Genomic DNA, 24,014 nt, shown 5'->3' on the forward strand with positions numbered 1-24,014 from the left:
ATCAGAAAATGACAGATGATTTTCAAAGTCTTTTCCTGTATCTTCATAAAATGGACATAATAAAGCATCCAAAAGTCAGAATGGACAAACCCATGTGTATAAATCACACCAAAATATGGATTTGAATTAAAACACTTAAGAGAAACATTATTTCAGACTTTTGGATAACAGCTGGATAGACTTTTATTTGATAATTATGTGCAGTATTGAGATTAAAATTTATACTTGATTTGGATTGGTCAGAAGGTGTTCAGCATGGACCTGATAGCAGTTCAGGTTTCAAATCAAATCTTTTTTAAGGATGTCCTCTTTCTGATTATATATATACAGTTATACAGAACATCCGGACAAACCGGTGACACTCGGAGGAAGTCCGATAAGTGCAACCAAAGGACAAGGCTTGATCTGTTTCTTTGTCACAGTGGAAAAACATTTAAAGATTTATAGCCAAAAAAAGTTATGGATCAAAATTCTGGGACCAAATTCATAATAATTGCTGGACAAGGGAATTACTTTTAGGAAAACGTGAGATGGCAGTAAGAGGACCACACAGTAGTGCAGCTGGTCAGGCCGGGGAGCAAGAACCATCTTCAATACTGACCCAAGCTGGGACCCAATCACAGAGCCCGAAATGACTCTTAGAGATAAAATTTTGAACACACTGAAATAAATACAGAAATCTAGGCAAAACGTTCATCTTTACTGAGTTTAAATGACCAGCTAGAGAAATGAGGAGAGCTGACCAGAGAGCAAAATCATTCTGAGACTTTGTGAACTGTACCAGCTCTCCCAATTGTTCAGTATCAGTAACATTCATTCAGTCAGCACAGGACATCTGTGCAACAGGACACACCAGTCACATGTCCAGTATTTTGATTGTGGAAAAAATAACAGGTTGTTGTTTACACATCTAGATGTAAATATCTGGAAATGAAATGTGAGAATTCTGGTCTATAGCCTTATATACTTTTTTGGAACTTAAAGCCAAATTGTCTTCAAAGTATAAAAAAACCATTTGAGTATTTTCAGAGGGGACTGTACAAATAGTCTTAATAAGTGAGCGAGTGTGTATCTCTGTTAGAAACTACTATATATTAACTGTACCAAGTCAGTGTGTTTTATGAGTATTGTTCATTTCCATCAATCTAACCTAACACTAGCCTACAATCTCCACAGAAGGTTGATCTGAAAAAGAGACCTCAGTCTGGGAATTCCTCCACATCTAAGAGTACATCCCCTACCCTGACTCCATCGCCATCCCCAACTCCTAAGCCTCTAATTGGTGAAACCCTGTCTTCTGCTTCTTCCCAACCATGTTCTAAAAGTAGTGGTGGCTCCAGCAGTGGCAGCATCACTGATGAAGGTCAGTGCAAATAAAGATGATCAGACTTTATGGTGTGTAGGAATGTACTCTCATTCACACTATTGCAGTTATACAGTAGACATACTGATGACTAAAAATAATCAGAATGAGACGGTAATAGGAGCAAATGAAAACATTTACTAAAGTAAACTAAATAAACACTATACAACTATAAGTTTATTTACAACAATATTAATTGCAGCTACTATTTATACTAATTACTATTAGCAGTTATCTATATAGACAAGGATAGAGAGATAGATTGATAAGGGACGCTCTATGAGGGATGAGGGATATTAAAACTACTCCTTGGGTGCTGGGTTCACTCTACAGACCTGTAGGGAAGAAAAGAGTATACTTTAATATTAAGTTCATCAAAAATAAGAATAAAATTAATTTCTACTTACGTGTGGAGAGCTTGAGCAATGTATAGAAAAGAAGTGAGGGAAAAGAAATGGAACAGAAGGAAGAAAAGAGGAATTTGGTAGAAGGAAGGACATTGCTCAGAGCTTCCACAAAATGTCCATTAATATCCAAAATGTCCAAGTGTCCTTTTTTAGCAGGCTATGATTGTTATAAAATTAGCTTTTGATGCTTGTTATTTTAATTATTATTCCTTAATTACTCATTACCACATTTGTTTGACAACTACATCATTTTCAAGCCCAGTAACTGAAAGTATTTTGCACAAGGAAACAGTCTATCATCATTCTGAAGTCACCTGGTTGTTAACTGCTGCCAGACGCATCACAATCTTCTTCCCCATAACGAACAAGAAGTTCTGATTGTGGATGCAGGTAAGATGAATCTGAATATAAGACAGCACATAATATAAGTTAAAGCAGAGTGAACTTCCCCTGAGCAAAAACAGCAGCTAAACAAAGGTTTTACTCACAGCGAACGCCTCACGGAGAGCATGCAGCTTCAGGCCGATATCAGTTACCCCTCTCTCTGTAAGATGGTCCCTAAGAAACAAAAGATTTACATGCTTAGTGTATTAAACATACATTACTCCTTTATACCATTAAACTGTGAAGAGAAGCGTACCAAGTAAAGGGCACCTCCATCTCCTCTTGGCTAAGGCTCTCCTCACTCTCCTGCAAGACACATTAGCAATAAATCATTAAAACTCACACAGTAAATGTTACAGCCTCCCATTCAGGGGAATAGCAGCATCTGTAGATACACATCAGGTCTGAAACACAGAATTACCTCAGAGTCATACTGTTCCTCTGAATCACTGTGGGGAGAGTCGACCTGCTCCTGCTCCCAGGTGGAGGTGTTCACCTGACCATCTTTAGCCACATGCAGGAACGTGCAGGACACCTTTTTAAAGGTTTGCTGTTAAATTAAAAAAATATATAAAAACACTGCAGACCCATATGTGTACAAAATTCCAAGAGTTACTATCTACAATAAAGACTTCATGACATTGCAATAAATTTACCACATAATCCTCAAGTGGCTCCATGATGGTTTCCACCCGGTTACAGGAAAGGAGCTCTGTAACCTTCCCATATTCAGCCTTAAGAGAACAATTTGAAGTGAACACAATTAGTCACTGCAACTAACAAAAGTTTTGTGACGCCACAACAGATAATCCCTCACCTGTATGACAGTGAAATGGTCCTCGATGGTGGTCTGATAAGGGAATCCCTGCAAATGACAATTAGCTGAAACTCAAGATCTACTTCTCAAAAGTGTTCATCTAATAATCATTAATATCAATTCTCTTCATCAGAGTAACAAAGATGGTGATTACCAGCTGGTCAAAGTAGCGCGTCTTGGTGGTTTTAAACCAGCAAATCCACTCTCAGGACCCCTTATCATCCCGAGGAAGTATCCCTTAACGTCCACTGCTTAGAAATAGAGAAACTAAACATTAGAACTTGTAAAGAAGGATGTGTGTGTGTTTGTATCTCAGCTGCAGCACTGTACAATACCCCAGACTGGGAGTTGGAGGAGTCTGCAGTGTTGTACTCAACATTACAGCAGGTGCTGTTCAGCTCACCAGCACTGAGGGGCTGTGAAAAGTAGAAGATGAGGATCATCAGTGTTTTTTATCATAGCAGTTTCACACTAACACTTTCAAACATTCTGTCACTTGGAAAATCCAGAGATCAGATTTAGTAAATAAATGACAGGTTTGGTTACCAGAACAACAGCTGAAGATGTGGAGTGAGTTTCTGTGGGTAGCTGCGGCAGGATTGGCTCAACAACCTTAAGACACACACACACACACACACAGACACACAGACAGACACACACACACACACAGACAAAAGCAGCCTACACGTTTCAAATGTAGTTAAAATATTTTACTGACACATACCTGGAGGACTGAGGGAGTATCTGACGATTCTCCCAGCAAATCCACAGCTTCTGCAATAAATTAGTTTCATGTAAGTTTAATTACAACTAATATTTTCTGTTAAATGTAAAACATTAAAATGGCCAAATTTATAAGGTAGTAGAGAGAGAGACCTTGTAAATTTTTCTCTCCTTTCTTTCTAATGCTTAAAAGTTAATAAACCTGTGAGTTAGTTAGCTAGTTAATTTGTGAAGAAACAGACTAATTGTAGCATTAGTAGCTTGTGTAAATTCACTGTACATGTGACTGATTAAACTCTCTAAATCCTCAAGTCCAGGCGTCCTGATGAACTCCATCTCCCCATCAGGATCCACACGCTGCCGTCTACTCAGAGGGGCTTCTTGATTGCCATCCTCTTCGTCCCGCCTCCTCCTTATGCCCTGGCGTGGGACAGGAGTTATCATTGTGGCAGGAGCATAGTACATACCAGCCACAATGTTGTGGATGTCGATATTGAAATAAGGCTGGGGCAAAGGAACTGTTGAAGGCTGTGGACTCCCTGAAGGTGGTGGCCTCCTCAAAGGGGATGGGGTTTTATTTTAATAGCACTGTGTATGTTTTATACAGCAGGAAAGCCTCACTATCAAAACAAGAAGTATTTACACAAGTTATATTACTGTAATCTTCCTATAACAGTGCATTAAAAACTATTTTATTTACATTTTAGCTGCATTTATAGGTGTTATACAGGGCTCTTCCAGTATCACGGCTTCACTGTTAGTCACACTGTGCACTTATTTCAATGCTTAAAAATATCTTCCCCCAAAAAATGCAGATTAAAATACATTTCTATTACAGTCTATTACTTTAGCACTTTCTTACTCCAGTGGTTCACATCCCCTTTGAGTCCAATTGTGTCTCCTCTCAAAAATTCGCCCTTTATCGTAAATTACACTACTCCTAACTATTTTATTCACGACAGCTAGAAACAAAACCTTGCTGAACAGAATTGAAACAAACAGCTTGATATTTTTGCCTAAGCTGCACTCTACATTGCCACACTAGCTCCATTTATTTGTACCGATTGGTTTTGTTCAGCTAGCTGCCTTTCCTCACAGCCCCTTTCTCTCTCCGCTTTAACAACTCGACAAACACGGACAATGAAAAATCCTTAAAATAATAAGTTACTTCATGTTATTGTAAGTATTTTAACTTATTCTATTCACTCCATCAAAAAAAAACTATAAACACTGAAAAACAATTACTTAGCTACATGCTAACTAGCCGTCTAGCTAATCTTTGCTAATACTCCTCGGCTTGACTTAGTAAACTTTAACAAACGTTAAGTAAACATTGGGACTTTTATGAAAAGCTGATGTTAACATATCTGAAAACATCAACACTGTTTTCTTCTTCCCTGCTCGTTTCACTGGAGTCTGCCATTTTGTCCGCTAGCTTTAGCATACTGATCGTGTACGTAAAGCGATTAGCCGAATAAAGATTAGCCGAACAGAATTTCTCAAAACCATCTAATCATATAAAACGATATTCCTGATTGCGGTTTTTTGTAATAACGCGGTGTTTAAAAGACTTTATACTTAAGTGAAAAAGAGGAAACTCAGTAACTCACCGTTCCAGGGGTCGTACAGTCCGCTCCATCCGGGCTCGGGATCCACATCCGGGTGCTGAGGCTCGGCTCCTCCCCCGAAGTTCATCATCGCTGCGCTGTAGAGTCGGTGTAGGAGTCAAATCCAGTAGTGGAGTACAGAGAAATCCGAAACAGGGGTGTAGCAAAAATGCCAAAAGATAATCCAAATCTTGCGACCTTCAGAACCAGTATAAACCAACACTAACTAGTATAAAACAGCACTAACTAGTATAAACCAATATAAACCAGCACTAACTAGTATAAACCAATATAAACCAGCACTAACTAGTATAAACCAGCACTAACTAGTATAAACCAGTATAAACCAGCACTAACTAGTATAAACCAGCACTAACTAGTAACAAGAGTCAATAATGAATAAATAATAATAATAATCATAATAATAAGCTGAAATGTCCGGGAAGCCCAGGGAGTGAAGCATAGCTGAAGTTTAAGGCAGCATGTAGCTGTACAGTTAGAATTCAAGCTGTAGGACCAGTTTAAAGACGATACGACCTTAAAAAAAAAAAAAAAAAAACTCCTGTTTACGGCATCTACCGAAAACCTCCGAGAAAAACCGAACTGTACGGAAACCAGGAAGTGAAGTCCGTAAAAAATGCATTTACAAATTATATATTTTACATTTTATAATTTGCTCCTGCTGAACACACTCAGTGTCCTCAAGGTAGGATGATCTTTATCCTTTAATGCCACACTGTTTCTACAATAAATCATGTTAAAGTGACAGTGTTACAGTCTAATGTTATGTAGCACACAAGACACCTCATCTTGCCGTGAATTAGCCTAATGCTAGTTACCGTGCTAGCGAACCTGGCTACTGGTTTAAACTACACAATAAAATCATTAAGCTCGGTTTAAGAATTTATTTTATTTCCACAATGAAATATTTACCCCATTAGAAGTCCATTCTTAACAACCCCTTCTCCTGGTTTTAATAAAATAAATCGTGCTTAGCTTTGTGATTCAGCAGCTAGCGCGCTAACGGACTTTAGCCGATTTTTTGCGATTTCAATGACAGTGTAATATTTGGACTAATCATATCTACCGAGAGAACTTGTATATTTGTTGTAATTATTTAACACTTTATTGGTTATATTAATGTGAATATGATATTTCTCCTAATAATAGTTCACCTGTTAGTGAACATGCTGCTGCTTTAAATTACACACTAAAATCCTGAACCGAGTTGATGAGCTCGGGTAACGAGAATTTAGTTTATTTCCATAATATAATATTTACCCATTTAAAAGGTGACTTTTCACACCCCTGAGTACTGGTTTTACACGAAATCATGACTAGACTAGTGATTTAGTCAGGTCTAAAGGACTTAGTTACAGATGTATGTTATCTACCTAGAGAACTTCGCTAATCATTTCATTTACACAGTTAGCATCATGCTAGTTATCGTGCTAGCGAACTCGGCTACTGGTTTAAATGACACAATAAAATCCTTAAGCTTGGTCAAGAATTTATTTTATTTCCACAATGAAATATTGACCCTGTTAGTAGGTCACTTTTAACAACCCTGACTACTGGTTTTACACTAAATCATGATTAGCCTTGTGATCCGCTAGCTAGCGCGCTAGCGGACTTTAGCCGATTTTTACACTGTAATAGTTGGACTAATTATATCTACATGTCTATTTGTTGTAATTTGTACACATTTTATCGGTAAATATAATATAAATATAATGTTTAGCCTAATGTTAGTTAAGCTGCTAGTGAACTTGGCTGTTGTTTTACATTACACACTAAAATCCTGAACGAGTTGATGAGCTTGACCAACGAGAATTTCATTTATTTCCACAATATAATACTCATCCCCATTAAAAAGTCACTTTTAACAACCCTGACTACTGGTTTTATACTAAATCATACTTAGACTACTGATTAATCAGCTCTCGCGCTAAAGGGCATGGTTACAGATGTACACCGATCAGCCATAACATTATGACCACCGACAGGTGAAGTGAATAAGACTGATGATCTCCTCATCATGGCACCTGTTAGTGTGTGGGATATATTAGACAGCAGGTGAACATTTTGTCCTCATAGTTGATGTGTTAAAAGCAGGAAAAATGGGAAAGTGTAAGGATTTGAGCGAGTTTGACAAATGGTGATGGCTGCACGACTGGATCAGAGCATCTCCAAAACTGCAGCTCTTGTGGGATGTTCCCGGTCTGCAGTGGTCAGTATCTATCAAACGTGGTCCAAAGCAGGAACGGTGGTGAACCGGTGACAGGGTCATGGGCGGCCAAGGCTCACTGATGGACGTGGAGAGTGAAGGCTGACCCATGTGGTCCGATCCACAAGACGAGCTACTGTTGCCCAAATTGCTGAAGAATTTAATGCTGGTTCTGATAGAAAGGTGTCCGAATACACAGTAAATCACGGTTTGTTACTTATGGGACTGCATAGTCAGGGCGCCCATGTTGACCCCTGTGCACCACTGAAAGCACCAACAATGGGCATGTGAGCATCAGAACTGGACCACGAAGCAATGGAAGAAGGTGACCTGGTCTGATAAATCAAGTTTTCTTTAACATGGCGTGGATGGACGGGTGTGTGTGCACATGGCACCAGGATGCACTATGGGAAGAGGGCAAGCTGGCGGAGGCAGTGTCATGCTTTGGGCAATGTTTTGCTGGGAAACCTTTTGGTCCTGCCATCCATATGGATGTTGCTTTGACATGAACCACCTACCTAAGCATTGTTGCAGGCCATCTACACCCTTTGATGGTAACGGTATTTCCTGATGTCTGTGGCCTCTTTCAGCAGGATGATGCACCGTGCCCCAAAGCAAAAATGGATCAGGAATGGATTGATGACCACAACAATGAGAATGAGGTGTTGACTTGGCTTCCAAATTCCCCAGATCTCAATCCAATCGAGCATCTGTGGGATGTGCTGGACAAACAAGTCCAATCCATGGAGGCCCCACCTCGCAACTTCCAGGACTTAAAGGATCTGCTGCTAACATCTTGGTGCCAGATACCACAGCACACCTTCAGGGATCTAGTGGAGTCCATGCCTCGACAGTCAGGGCTGTTTTGGCAGCAAAAAGGGGACCAACAGCATATTAGGCAGGTGGTCATAATGTTATGGCTGAGCAGTATATGGTATCTACCTAGAGAACTTCACTAATGGTTTCATTTCCACAATATCATAGTGAGTATAAAGGTTTTAATAATTATACAGTATAATATTTTTTATAGATTTGGGTGGTGGACAGGGGCAGGAGGTTTTAGAGAGTTTAATCAGGTCACATGTACAGTGAATTTACACAATCTGACTGCTACAATTTTTCTGTTTCTTCACAAGTTAACTAATTATCAAACTCACTGCTTTATTAACTTTTATGCATTAATAGGAAAGTTTGATATTGTGTAATTGAAGAGTCATAATTCTGAGTCACAGAAAAATAATCTATTGCAGAGCCTGTGGATGTGCTGGAGGAATCAGCAGATACTCCCTCTGTCCTCCAGGTATGTGTCAGTTAAATAGTAATATTTTAACTTCATTTAAAACCTACAGGCCACTTTTTTCTAAGTGTGTGTGTGTTTGTGTGTGTGTGTGTGTGTGTGTGTGTGTGTTTGTGTGTGTGTGTGTGTGTTTGTGTGTGTTTGTGTGTGTGTTAAGGTCATTGAGCCAATCCTGCAGCTGCTGCCCACCGAACCACACGAAGAACCTTCAGCTGTCATTCTGGTAAGAAAATCCTTCATTTATTTCCTAAAGCCAATCAATGGATTTTACAAGGTTGTTTTTACTGTAAAGAATGTTAGTATAAATCTGATATGATAAGAAGCACTTATGATCTTCATGCTCTACATTTCACAGCCGCTCGATGCTGATGAGCCGGACAGTGCCTGCCGTGATGTTCAGTGTGTGTCTGTAGTCTCCTCCCTCTCCCAGGTATTCTACACTGCTGTAACTGAGATACAAACACACAAACATCCTTCTTTACAAGATCTAATGTTAAGTTTTGTTTCTCTATTTCTGGCCAGTGGACATAAGCAGAGACATGATTGGAATGATGAGGGGTCCAGAGAGTCGGCTCTGCTGGTTTGAAAGCGCAGAGACACACTGCTTGACTCGCGAGGTAATCACAGTCTTTATTACTCTGATGAAGAGAATGGACATTTTTCAACTGACATGATTTTTAGAAGAGCACTTTTGTGAAATGTGGTTGTAGATCTTGAGTTTCATCTAATTGTCTTTTACAGGGATTCCCTTATTATACCAGTGATAAGGAGAGTTTCACTGGCATTCAGGTAAGGGATTATTCATTGTGGCATCACAAAATGTTATGAACTGCAGAGACTAATTGTGTTTGTGTGTTTTAAGTTTGTTGAGCCGAACATCCAGCTGCTGCCCACAGAACAACCTCAAGACCCTTCACCTGTTTTTCTGTTTATTTCTAAGTGACAGAAATTTAGTATGAAACTGCTGTGATCAGAAGCACTCATGATCTTCCTGCTCTACTCTTCTGAGGTAATTCAGACTTTCAGACCTGATGTGTATCTACATATGCTGCTATTCCCCTGATTCGGATACTGTAAAATTTACTGTGTGAGTTTTAATGATTTAATGATTTGGCTTGCAGGAGAGTGAGGAGCGCCTTAACCCAGAGGAGTTGGAGGTGCCCTTTATTTGGTACGATCCTCTTCACTCTTTAATGATGTAACAGTGTATTGTATGTTTAATATACACTAAACATTTACATCTCTTGTTTCTTAGCTGCCATCTTTCAGACAGAGGGGTGACTGAAATCGGCCTGAAGGTGCCCGCGCTTCGTGAGGCGTTTGCTGTGAGTAAAACCTTTATTCAGCTGCTGTTACTGCGCAGGTAAAGTCCACTCTGCTTTAACTTTTATATTGTGTGCTGTCTTATATTCAGACTCTGCTTGCCAGCATCCACAAGCAGAACTTCTTGTTCATGGCTGGAAAGAAGATGGTCATGCGACTGGCAGCAGCTAACAACCAGGTGACTTCAGAATGATGAAAGACTGTATCATTTTTGTGATGGAAATAATTTCAGTTTCTCAGCCATAGCCAAAGTGAGTTACAGAGATTTTTTCGTTTGCTTTAACAGGATGCAGTTGGTGTGCAGTTGGCCTACGAGACCCTGATTCGATTCCTGGGGACGCCTTCCAATCAGGAATCGATTAAAGCGGAGCTCAGCTCCTGTGTAAGCTAATAAACGCCTGTGTGAAATGACAGATGTTTAAAGATAACAGATTTTGCTAATATAGAAAACAGGACTCCAATATGTAAAGCTAATTTATTTTTGTATCTTTTCTACTCTGTGCAGGACCACCACTACAACTTCCTGGATGTTTTTTTGAGCTGATTTTCTTCAGCTACTTTATAAATGGCTCAAAACCTCAGCCAGTAAGTGTCTTATCAGGAGATTTCTAAGCAATGTTTGAGTTTCAGAACATGGTCTATTTGATCTGGTTTTCTTTTTCCATATTTTTTAAACCTGATAAGACATGGCATTAATGAAGCTTGTCTTTCTTTCCAAAAGTTTAAGGGAGGTTTCTTGGAGCGCCTGCTTGCGCTCTTCAGCATGTGGGACGTGGACGTGTGGGAGCCTGCAGCAGAGCTGTACTTCACAGTGCTTATTGTAAGTGTTGAATATCTTCTGATGCCACGATCCACAAATTCTCAGGATTGTATCTTAAACTCAGTGACACTATGTTGGATGTGTGTGGAATTTGTCAATAGGATTACCTTACAGAGCTTGCTGAAGTACTCTTCACTCAGCCTCTGGAGCTCTACAGTGACCCAGCAGCCTTAGCCACCACAGTTCAGCGACTCCTCAAGCTGCACGTCCAGCTGATGATGGACATTTTGGAGGAGCTCTGAGCAATGTCTTTCCCCTTACCCACTTCATCTTTTCTTCCTCTGTTTCATTTCATCTTCTTTTCTCTCACTTCTTTTTCCTACATTGCTCAGGCTCCACACGTAAGTATGAAATCATTTTATTTCTATTTTTGATCAACTTAATATTTAAAAAATCTCTTTTCTTTCCTACAGGTTTGTACAGTGAACCCCAGGACCTGAAGAAGGGCTTAACCTTAGCATTTAAGATCCCTCATCCCTTAATAATCATCCCTTATTAATCTATCCCTCTGTTCCTATCCCACTCCCCCTATTCCCATCAATAGCCTATAGATTGTAAATACATATATAGAATTGTTTAGAAATAAACTTATTTGTATACTTCTTATAGACTTTGCTTAAATAAATGTTTATATTTGTTCCTATTGCGGTCTCATTCTGATTATTTTTAGCCATCAGTATATGTATAAAAGTTTCCTTTAAACGCAACACAAACTGAATTTTTCACTCATATACAGATCATTTTTACAGAATTTCACAACCTTTAAATGGTTTACTAAAATGTGAAAAATAACAAATATATTTGTTATTTTATTATATATTTTATTATATATTATATTCAGTGTTGGGGAAAGTTACTTTTAAAAGTAATGCGTTACAATATTGTGTTACTCCCTAAAAAAGTAACTACTTGCATTACTTAGTTATTTTTTTTAATAAAAAGTAATGTTATGTTACTTTTGCGATACTTTTTCTTAAATTTGACCAGTAGACTGTAGTCTAGGTCTGACAGCATTAATCATATTGCAGAATTACTCTTACTAATATAACTTGTGTAAATACGTCTTGTTTTGATAGGGAGGTTTTCCTGCTTTACAAAACATACACAGTGCTATTAAAAAGGGTTTCTGCTTCTTTTTATGAGACGTTTTTAAATGTGCCACATTGTCTGTTTATCTTCTTTGACACAGGGACACAGAGGGAGACGTTTGTGTTTCCGGAGTATGAGCTCAGCTGGCCTATGAGAGGTCTCTCTCCTGTATGGATCCCACCACCTGTGAGGAGCTCATCCCCACCTGAGAGGTCTCTCTCCTGTATGGATCCCACCACCTGTATGGATCATCCGTTTCCCCGTTAACTTGGTTTCTATTTCCATGGGAGAGCTGTTCAAAAGTTCAGAAGCTCAGTCATCACCTCATGTTCATCACCTCATATCCATGATGTATGGTAAGTATCTGTGGTAAGTATGTGTGATAATTATTTCACCCCTAGATTTCAGCATTAGTCTTTTTTAATAATTATGTAAGTATTTCAGCCTTTTAAACACGTGGGGTGGTGAGAATCCGCTTGATACCTTCTCGTCTGTTGTGTTGGAAAAATATTTTTAAAAAAACATTTTGGAGCTAACTATGTAACCTGTTCCCAAAATTTTCAGTAGACCCAAGAGCCCAGTGTTCATGCTCAGGCCTCTTCTGTAGTTTTTTTAAGAACACCTCTTATGAGCTCATAGCCCATAGTTCATAGCTACATCATTCGGTCACTTTATGAATCTCGGTGTGATTGCGCAGGCATCCAGAGGATTCTTACCACCATCTCTAACATAATCTCTAAATGTAAATCATTTTAATGATATAATTGTGGTATGATTAAAGTAGTTATGGCATCTAGATAAAAATGTGAGTCTTGTTTTTTTTTGCATTTGCATTTAATTTGTATTAAATGTATAGGATTTTTATAATTATAAAATTATAATATATTAATGTTGTTTATTTATGTTATGTGTATTATTGTCATTTATATTAATAAATAAATAAATATAATTGTATTGTTGTTGAATTATGCATTGTTGTAAATATGTAAATATTACATTTTTAAGACTTTTACTATTAAATTATACAAATGTGTTGTGGTATAAAATGTTAAAATATTATATAAAATATTAATATCTGTAATAAGTGTACAGTTTGTCATTGCTTGTAAAAAGTTAATACATTATTTTTTGGTTCATTACACACGTGTCTCAAGTGTCTTTTTTTATAACACATCATAAACATTTCTCATTTGTTTCTCATATAATTACACAGTAAAAAGAGTAGAGTATTGCTGTATTACATATCAGTATTTTTCTAAAACAACAGTCATGTTACTGTGTGAAATGCTGTCAGAGAGAGAGAGAGAGAGAGAGAGAGAGAGTGTGTGTGTGTGTGTGTGTGTGTGTACTGAGATGAAACAATTAAACAGTTAAACAACAGCATCTCACCATATGCTACTGAATACTAGAACACTGAGTTATATTTTTGTGTGTGTGACTTGTCTTGGCATTAACTGTGAAAAGCAAAGAAAGAATTTCATTGTACAGGGAAACTTGTTTTCCTCACTGTGCACAAGACAATAAACACTTTGAACTGAATTGAATTGAGTTGTTTATACTGTATCATATATGTAGATATAATCATATATACAGATATGAGCTATATTCTAATCCATTTTAATCTTAATGAAAACGTATGAAAATTGCACTTCCACAACGTGTTTCATTTCCGTTTACCAAAAAAATTTGATGCTTTTAAAAAATTCTCAAAGATACAGAAATAATTTTCTGCACGATTCCCTCTAGATGGCGCCATTGAGATGTTTCAGGTTCTTGTTAGGGAATATTTGACAGTCTCAGCGCGCCCTCTGCTGGTGAAATAGAAATCACAGCGTCTTCATGACACCTTTATTAACCATTATGAATGAGTTTTATCTCCTAAAGTTACTGTAAATAATGATAAAACATTTAAACCAGAATGAATCTGAACTAACAAAATAAATCAGCATAAGTTTTCTGCGTTTCTTATTGTCCTTTATTTTATTACTACTTTATTATTTTAGTAGTATTTTATTATTTCCTCACTAAACTTTAAGACACATTGAGGCCATTTCATTTTCATTTAATTAAAAGTTATTTTATAGTGGGTTGATTAGCCTCTCACTAATTTTGGTCACTGTTCAAAATCATGTTTTTTTCTTGTGCTTATGACCCAGGGACAGGTTTGCAGAAAATTACATACTTGTTTAGCACGTCTAGAAAGCAGCCATAATTTTTTTCTAATACCTAAACCAGTATAAACCAGCACTAACTGGTATAAACCAGTATAAACCAGCACTAACTAGTATAAACCAGAATAAACCAGCACTAAACCAGTATAAACCAGCACTAACTGGTATATAAACCAGTATAAACCAGCACTAACTGGTATAAACCAGCACTAAACCAGTATAGACCAGTATAAACCAGCACTAACTATAACTATAACTAACTTAAAACCTATCTATACCCTTTTGCCAGATGAAAAGGGCAGAAATATGAGGTGTGTCTGGGTTTATTTGATGTCCAGAGAATGCTCTCATGGAAGATCATGTCTGATTATTTTTTAAGGCTTCTTCCAGAATCTATTCAGCTTCTGTTTCTGTTGACATGTGAGTCAGAATATAAAACACTCTTACGGCTGACAAGTGCATGAATTCTACACACTGTCTCAACACAGTAGTTTATAAAGATTTAGGTCACAACAGAAGATGATTTTTACCTATTCATATTGTAAAGACTGAACTTTATGGAACTACAGTGATTGGTACAAGCCTCTGAAATGGCATGTTCCATTAAATATCTACACCAATACGAAGGTCATTGGAAATCCCAAGATTGTGTGCACGTGTGCATGTGTACGCATGTTTGTCTAGACATGCTGGATGGGAGAGTATGTGATGATAGGATGATATATTTTAGTTTGTAGTCTTTCAGTTAGAACTCCATCACCATTTCCCACAAAAATAATAATAAACATCATTTATTTAGAGTAAGCGCTCAGTGTGCTGCCATTGTATAAAGTCCATTATGATTAACTCATGTTAATAAGAAGAATATGAACAATAAAATAATTACAACACAGGACAGCTGTTCTAACTGTTAGATAAGCTTTATTAACTCCACTGATCAAAATGTTTGCTTCCAGTTCCCTTTTAGTCCTACTGCCAACACCATTTTTCCATTTTCAGACAGATCACATTTATCTATGACAAGAAGCAAGATATGCCACAAATGATCTAAAACCACACCATCAGACTGAGCTTTGTCCAGTAACTTCCATGTACATTAGTGTCTTAAAAATCAATTTCAGCCACAGCAGTATGTCAGAGCTTGAGATGCATTTCCTCAAAACACCTGGAATCAGTTATAAATGTTGCCTGCACAGACAAAACAAGGACATTTTAAGACACATTGAGGCCATTTCTGTCATAAATGAACACACTTAAATTAATACACTAGCCTTCAAAATAAGGAATGTACAAAACAGAAAAGAAATATATAAAAGCTGGACAATTTTATAGCCTTGCTAAGGCCATAATAAAATATATAGTGGGGTCCAAATGTCTGAGACCACTAGTAAAAATGCTTCTTTTTGGCATTTTTTTCTAATTTAATACATCAGTTTGTTTTACAGATTATATTATTTGACAACAACTTTCTTTCTTTCTGCAAATCTTTGAAATTTATGCAAGATGCCTTTCTGAGCTTCTAGCATTTAGCATGTTGCCTTTTTTGCTTTAAATGAGTGTGTGCATTTGAGCTGCATGGACACCACAAGTTTATGTAAAACCTTACAAGCCATTTTAGATCAAATGCATCAGTGTGTCACTTGAACACATGCTTCAGTAAAAAAGATCAGACATGAGGAAAATCTGACCTTTAAATAGACACCTAGAAAGAGTACAGAATCTTAAATGAACTATTGTTTACTTTCTATATTTTAAATAGGAAAAAATGCAGTTGAAGAAAAATCCCAGATTATTAATGTGGTCACAGAATTTTGGACTTTTTTCAGTGGACATAATCAATACATTTATCACATTACAATTATTTATGTGAGTAATAAACCATATAAACATACTGTGATAACACTTTACATTAAGGCTCTGTTAACTTACTTTATTTACTGCATTAGTTAACATTAAAGAAATGCTTATATGAAAGCTGATACCTTCTTTATAACAGATCACCTTAGACCCTGAATCTCTTCTTGGAGCTGGATTTGATTTGTATTGTGAAATGTGAACTGACAGAAACTTCTTAACAATTACTGGTATACTTATGAAGAACAATTTACTTTAAAATAAATAACAGAACTGTAGGATGGGAATAATGAGGATTTAAGTGTTTTAAACCTAAGTGCCAGAATCTCTTCACAGAGCTTTAACTATGCGGTATTTCAAGATAATCACAGCCACATACAGTGTGATGAGATGAAATAATAATTCTCTTGGACTCAAGGTCTGAGACACATGTATGACATTCACAGTGCTGACGAGACTAAGCATGCAGGGAGGGGCTATGGGTAACAGTGGGGGTAAGTACACACATGGGTAGAGTGTAAGTATAAGAGTATAGGGTATAAATACTGAAATCACAAAAAAGTACATTCAAAATGAAAATTATACATTATAGAAAACACAGGGTCCAAAGCTTTAAAGTGCAGTAATGCTTCTAAAAGTAACCTGAGATGAATGAAATTTAAAGTGACACAGTGTGTAGTAAGGTGTTAAGTCAGTAGCCTGTGTTATTCCTGCTGCCACCTCTGTATGATGGCCTTCTGCCTCTTTAAACAGCTGAGCACACAGACCGTCAGCCAAATATGGCAATTCTGTAAACTTTTACATTCATCCTGAAGGAAATTTCAGAGTGCTTTAAGTGAAGGAAAGTGCAGGGACAGGCCTTGTTTTCTTTCTACATCCTCCAGCTGAAATTAATCACCAGACCTAACTTATAAACACTGATTCAGATGTCTGAAACTGAAGTGTTTAAAAAAGAAAAGAAAAGAAAAGAAAAGCTATTTATTATATCAAGAAGTACAAGTATAAAAACAAATTTCATTCAAGTCATATAATTCATTTATTATTTTTATTTCATTAAGTGGTTACAGGCTGGTCTTCTTGTGAAAGTATATAAAGAGACTTAATGCATTACTTCTATACTCTGTGGTACCTGATAGTAAGTCTCCTGTATTAGGTCAATTCTCAATCTCACCACAGGATGGCAGTATCGGATACAGCTTATATAAAACAAGGCGAAACCTAGAACTACCTCATCATCATTAGATTACATATCCAACAGTGAGATTGATTTGTTGTGAGAAAGCCTAGTGCGTAAATTGATTGAAATAATAAGTTGCTGAATTTTCTCAGGAACAGTCATCTAGTTCAATTCAGTGAATGTCAGATGATGTTTGTGTGTTGCCAGGTGTGTGGTTTTTAGACCAAACAATTATTTCAGGTCTTGTGTGTGGCACATGTTCCATAATACTTCGTGCCAAGTAAGAATGTCACTTTTGAGAAGTTTTTCTCTGCTGACCAGACACAAGGAGTGAGTTTTGACCAGTACCTTGCGGAACTGCACACACTAAGTAAGTCTTGTGAATTTGGAGATTTTAGAGACTCAATGGTGAGGGACAAAATAGTCTGTGGGATTCCTGATAATGGTCTCAGGGAAAGACTGTTATGTGAAGCAGCTCTGACACTGGAGAAAGCAGTCAATATGTGTAGACCTAAAGTTAACTACAGCTAGTAGTTAGTGTAAGTGACCTTTCATCTGAGGGTTTCATCAGTTTTCAAGATTCTAACACAGAAGCAGTCACCCACACGTTACACAGCATACAGATCAGAAGAGTGAATGTCAGAATGAATTTACTGAATGTCATGACTTTCTGCTGGAAAGCTTTAAAAAGGTCTGTTTGCAGGTCCGAAACCGGAGACAGTGGCTGATTTCTGGTTGCTGACATTATGACAAAGCCAGCCACTAAGCTAAAGTTAAAGAGGTTTGCTCGAGATATGTTTGGTACTTAAAAGAGTAAAAGGTTTATGTTTACATCGTTTATGTGAAAGAGAAGCCTTATTTGTTATTTTGTTTTCAGGTAACTTAATAAGCTAAGAGCAAGTGTGGGTGTTAAGTATTGCACTCTTACTCGTTAGATTACGGCATCAGCCGAACTACTCTTGTTTTATTGAATGTATTACGGTTCATTTGGGTGTGATGTCATTACGTTATACAATGCACTCTATGTAAAACGTTTATAGTGTTAATGTCGGATGTACAGAGCCGATGCTTGTTCAAGTTTATTAATAAATGTTCCAAAGAAGTTGATAATGAGACGTGTAACGTTTTGTTTGTTTTCATACGTGTGTTCAAGCCCATTCAAATCCATTTTAAAACAAATGAGACAAGTCTTTAAAGAGCAAATGGTGGCATATAAAATAAGAGCTGTGTCTGTGCTTATGGTATCTGTCTGCATCTCAGTCTGTCCATAAGCTGAGGTGTTACAAACAGCAGAACTGATTACTGGAAGAGCTTAAGAGTGAACAGATATTTAGAGACTTTTCCAAGACAGAATATGAGTCAATCCTACTTGAATAAATGCTATTATTTATTGAATGACATTTAATAAAACCAAGGCATTGAGCCTCAATAACTCTCCAGTAAACAGAAACAAATGACCACAACCAAAAATCCAGACATTATTCATGGTACTGAATATACATTTTACAAAAAGCTCTCTTTTCAATATTAATATCATTTATCTTCAATAAAATATCAATTATAAAGCAATAAATCGATACAAACATGAAAGAAAGTTTGCAAATAGGAATAAAAAATCCATATAAAATTTTGCACCAATTATAAAAGAGTAAGCCTGAATTAAACAATGGTACATAAACAATCTGAGTCCAAGGAGTGAAAAAAGCAGTATTAGAGATTTTGAGACCAAAACAAATAAAAAGAACAAATAATCACTGAATACAAAACACAACTAGATGAAATATTGAGAAATATACAACGACGACTATTTCTGGATTCACTGTTATGGCCATGAAACTACAGTCTGAACCTTTTGAGTCAGCAAGTATTCTGTATATTTCTAAGAAATCAGATTTGGGTAAAACAATGGAAAAAGACCAAAAATGACTTTGCTATGGCTTCACAGCTGCAGCTTGAACAGTTCAACAAACAAGTCCAACAAACTCAGCTCCAATAACAAAACTATGAAAGTGCATAGATAACTGTTAACTTTTTTATAAACAGCAGCCAAGATTAAACATCCAGCTTCAGAAGCTTATTCTTCAGTGACTGCACTCTTGCAGTACACTGAGAGCCAAGGTGCAGAAATAATGTCTGGGTCACCTCGAAGGTATACTTCTTCAGGTACTCAATGTTAAGTGCATAAATGATACCAAAAAGTAAAGCAAATGCATTTGGCAGGTCATCAACATCATCAAGCACAATTTTCTCTTCCAGCACCACAGCTATACTTCTTGTGTTTGGGTTGGTTATTGCCACATCTTCAACAAAACTGAGGATATCTACTTTGAGTCCCTTAGTGCAGGTTTCCTTCTGGACTGTGTCCTACAGAGACAACAAACTATGGGTCAAAATCAATACAGGACAAAAATAAGAAAAAGAAGAAGTGTCTTGCTCAAGGATACAATCAAGGAAGTTATGTTTTGTGCTGGGACTTGAACACACAACCTTCTTATCAGAGACTCAAAGCCATCACTACAGCTAGCTTGCACTGCTTCACTGGAATCTTTAAGTGCCATTAATTCAGTGGGAGAAATAGCTGAATCAATGCAAACTAGTTATGGTGTTGCTCTGGCATGGTTGTAATGGCTCAGTGACAGAAGGCTTGATCAGAAGGTTGTGTTCAAATTCCAGCACACTTCCAAGCAGCATTGGTTGAGTAAGACCCTTATCTTTCAGCTTAGTTGTATCCTACATCAGTCAAATGAGCAAGTGTGCTGGGTTATGTGTCATTTTATGAAACATTAAGATATTACAGCACTTTACTGACGACCCAAATTGTCAGTCAACTGCTGTAAAATTTAGAGCGTTTTGGTTTCTTATGTTCACTAATCATTAAAATATTTAATACACTTACATTTTTGTTTTAAGGCGAGTCGTTTGGGTTGTAGTCTATACACTCCCAATAGCACATTCTGAATGCCCTTAAAATGCAATTTGAGAAAGGATAGCATTCTCACAAACTTCTCCACAGGCCAGCCATGTTAGACATGACGGATAAGATAAAAAATATTACCAGATACGTTCTCAGTAGATTGTCCTCCTTTTCTCTCAGAAACAAGGGAAGGCCACAAAGTGCTGCAGATTTCCTGTGTGTCAGGATAGCAGTGGTCTAAAACACAAATAGGAAGCAGGAAAAACATGGACAAAGTAAATGGCTTTTACTACAGCTAACATTTGTAGTATGCAGTCATGTTTTTTAAAACCTCACAATTTGAAGTAAACTGATGTTGTTACCCGTTCATCAAGTCTGTCTAGGAGTATTTGAATTTCTCCTCCCAAGGCTCCACTTCTTGATCTATAGAGCTTGATCAATCGTGGTGCAAGTGAGTCCAAGTAACTAAGAAAGATCTGCCTGAGATCAACTCGAGTAACTCTGTGCATATATCTGCAAAAAATAGAAATAGTTCAAATTCACTACCCTAATGTTATGTTTGGGGATGAAAACATGCACTAAAATAAACTGCTGTAAAAATATATCAGATGATTTTTTTTTCAACTTTTGTTTGCATAAATCTGTTAATCAACCTCAGTTCTGATCAAAACTACTAAATGTTCAAAAACATCCAGGATTTTAACTCTTTAATTGCCAAGTTCATAAATGATGTCACTGATTTGGGGAAAAACAATATATAAAGTGATTGTGGACTGGAGATTTTTTTACTTTTTATCACAGTCTTGGACATGTCAAAGATTAGTAACAACATTAGCTCTGATGCATTTTTAGTTTTTTTGCAGCATCAGATAAATTTTTTTCTCCCTAATTTACTGTTGGTGGCTGTTTTTGCCCCATAGACTTCCATTATAACCACATTTTTTGTCTGCACAGCCATGACACTATATAATCATGCATTCTTGATTGTTGCTGGTTTTCCCTGTTGGGAAGAGGTAAAGTTTGTGATTTTTACTGTTGATGACCAAGTGGCACCATTAACCCTTTAGATAGGCCTGAGCAAAGAAAGCTTAGTTTCTGGCTTTTGTGTGTGTGTGTGTGTGTGAGTGTGAGAAAGTGAGAGAGACCACCCACCCTGGTGCAGAACACCATGGTCATGAGTTATATTCTGAAATGGGGGAGGAATGTGATCCTCATCAGCACAAGGCACCGCGAGGCAGTGGTGACAATGTTCATAAATCTGATGCAGAGTAGATATTTTACAGAAAAAATGGAAAAGTGTATCGCTGAAGGATTTTAAGGTAGTTTCAAACTGGCTTTACCATCAAGAAAAGACAAGCATTTCATACACAGGCCATACATAGGTTTAGTCTGTACTTCTCACCATCCAAAGGCCACAGGTGCAGAAATACACTTTGTTTTTGTGTACTCCATGTAGTTGTGAGGGCTGAGGTACATATTTTGATTTTCTCAGACACATCAAGGTTAGTGTGCAAAGGTCTCTCTCTAACTTTCACACACACCCACATGATAACAACTACTGCTGAACAACAAAAGCTAGATTTCAGTTCACCACCAGGTTCCCGGCTGTTATTAACTGAGCGATTTGGTGAACTCCTCGCCAGTTCTGCAGACAATCCAATAAAGTCACGTTCCCATACCGGGAGTCGAACCCGGGCCGCCTGGGTGAAAACCAGGAATCCTGACCGCTAGACCATATGGGAGGGCTCCCTGGGAGAGTTGAGATCGGCGTTTTACTCGACCACCAAGCAGTTTGAGCTCCAGCGCGGTATCATCCAGAGCTTTGCATGGGAACCTTGCATTGCAGAGCACAAAATCGGCCAGCGCTGACCGAGCATTCAGCTACTCGAGCTGTCACTCCAGCGGAAGATCAGCCACTAGACAGAGCGTGGGCTGGTGTTCCTGGTGCAGAAAGCCAGCATACCTCCTAGTACAGGACTCTCCGCATTTCAGGGATTGTGGGAGGTGTTACTCTGCCAGCAATTCGGCAGCTGGAGTCTGTGGCACACCTCTGGGCTCTTAAAAGGCAGCCGAGCCAGCCAGGAGTCGAACCTAGAATCTTAAGGGGAGCGGGGTCCTACCTGCTTATGCTTTTCAAGTGACAAATGGCCAAAAGCTATACCTAGCATTCAACGGTGATGTGGAAAAGCCAATGCCGTGACCCGGCTTCGAACCAGGGTTTCTGCGGCCACAACACAGAGTACTAACCACTATACGATCGCGGCACCCCACACACCTGGGCTAGCAGGAAAAAGGAGCTGCTACATGTTGTGATATGGGTTCTGGCGCCCCTCTGGCCTGGTGCAGTGGCTTTTGATTTAGACATGATTGGAATAGTTGTAGTCTTTTTTGACACTATATCGAGAGACGAACAGATTCATACCCAAATGATACCTTCTGTGCTTTTTAAATAAAAAAAAAACAAACAAATAAATTAAAAAATCCTGCAACCCGGATACACTACATGATTAGTTCTATTGACACTGGGACTGACACTCACAGACACCGAGAGAGAAAATAAGCCAAAAGAGAGTTCTCCTCAGTTCATCAAGAAGCTTAAGAATGATTTAAGTTGAAGAGGTCAATGGTACTGTGGCTTTGGTTATGTAACGTTTTGCGCAGTGAATCGAAATGAACACAACACCAACATGCTGCTGGCTGCAATCAGTGATCGTTTTCGGATTCCGTTGAGGAAGCGTTCCCGGCCGTTATTAACTGAGCGATTTGGTGAACTCCTCGCCAGTTCTGTGGGTAATCCAATAAAGTCACGTTTAACGGTAACATTATTAGCTAGATGGCATATTCTTCTGCTATGGAAACAAATTCTCCCTCCATCTTTTGATGACTGGCAGTAAGATGTTATGAGCTTCATTCATTTGGATAAAATTAGGTACACAATAAAGGGCAATACTGGCAGATTTTCTGAAACTTGGGGCCATTAATTTTTATTTATTTCTGATTATGTGAATTCTTCTTTTATAGTTGGTCAGTCTAAACATTAGGATGTCCTTATAATTGTGGCTTGATCAAGTATGTGCACTGTGTATACATAATTTATATTAATGTTTTGTTTGCTGATGTAAACGATTGTGATTATATTTAGTTAGTTAGTTAGTTAGTTAGTCTCTAAACTCAGATTCAGTTTCTTCTGTACATATTTGACATACACTATTTTTTGGTTTGTATAACTGTATATATATAATCAGAAAGAGGACATTCTTAAAAAAGAGAGATTTGATTTGAAACCTGAACTGCTATCAGGTCCATGCTGAACACCTTCTGACCAATCCAAATCAAGTATAAATTTTAATCTCAATACTGCACATAATTATCAAATAAAAGTCTATCAAGCTGTTATCCAAAAGTCTGAAATAATGTTTCTCTTAAGTGTTTTAATTCAAATCCATATTTTGGTGTGATTTATACACATGGGTTTGTCCATTCTGACTTTTGGACGCTTTATTATGTCCATTTTATGATGAAACAGGAAAAGACTTTGAAAATCATCTGTCATTTTCTGATCATGTTAAATATCAACACAACTAGACTGAAATATACAGGTAAGATATGCAACTAATTGAAACATGAACAGAGCAAGATATAAACTGATATCTACTGGTTTCCTGTCAGGGTTGTGGACTGTTTTCTGGTCACTAGAGGCCCCCACTGTCTTTTTGTTGGTGTCCAGTCTCTGTCATTATGTCTAATAGGTGTCTCCTGTGCTTTGTTTAGGTTTGTGTATTTAAGTCACCCTTTTCCTCCACAAATACTTTGCTTAGTGTTTCCTGTACCTTGATTAAGT

The 24,014-nt window shown here is 37.6% G+C and overlaps 1 long non-coding RNA gene and 1 other non-coding gene across 2 annotated transcripts; one reads left to right on the forward strand and one right to left on the reverse strand.

The window, feature by feature from the left end:
• Positions 1-1,217: 1,217 nt before the first annotated feature.
• On the forward strand, positions 1,218-9,048 carry LOC131347535 (uncharacterized). The gene is made up of 3 exons (XR_009203792.1): positions 1,218-1,363; positions 8,779-8,828; positions 8,983-9,048. It is a non-coding gene; the product is annotated as an uncharacterized LOC131347535 (long non-coding RNA).
• Positions 9,049-21,843: 12,795 nt separating this feature from the next.
• On the reverse strand, positions 21,844-21,915 carry trnae-uuc (transfer RNA glutamic acid (anticodon UUC)). The gene has a single exon. It is a non-coding gene; the product is annotated as a tRNA-Glu (tRNA).
• Between the last annotated feature and the right edge of the window lie 2,099 nt (positions 21,916-24,014).

This window comes from Hemibagrus wyckioides, linkage group LG27 (assembly GCF_019097595.1).
Source record: "Hemibagrus wyckioides isolate EC202008001 linkage group LG27, SWU_Hwy_1.0, whole genome shotgun sequence".
NCBI classification, from domain to species: domain Eukaryota; kingdom Metazoa; phylum Chordata; class Actinopteri; order Siluriformes; family Bagridae; genus Hemibagrus; species Hemibagrus wyckioides.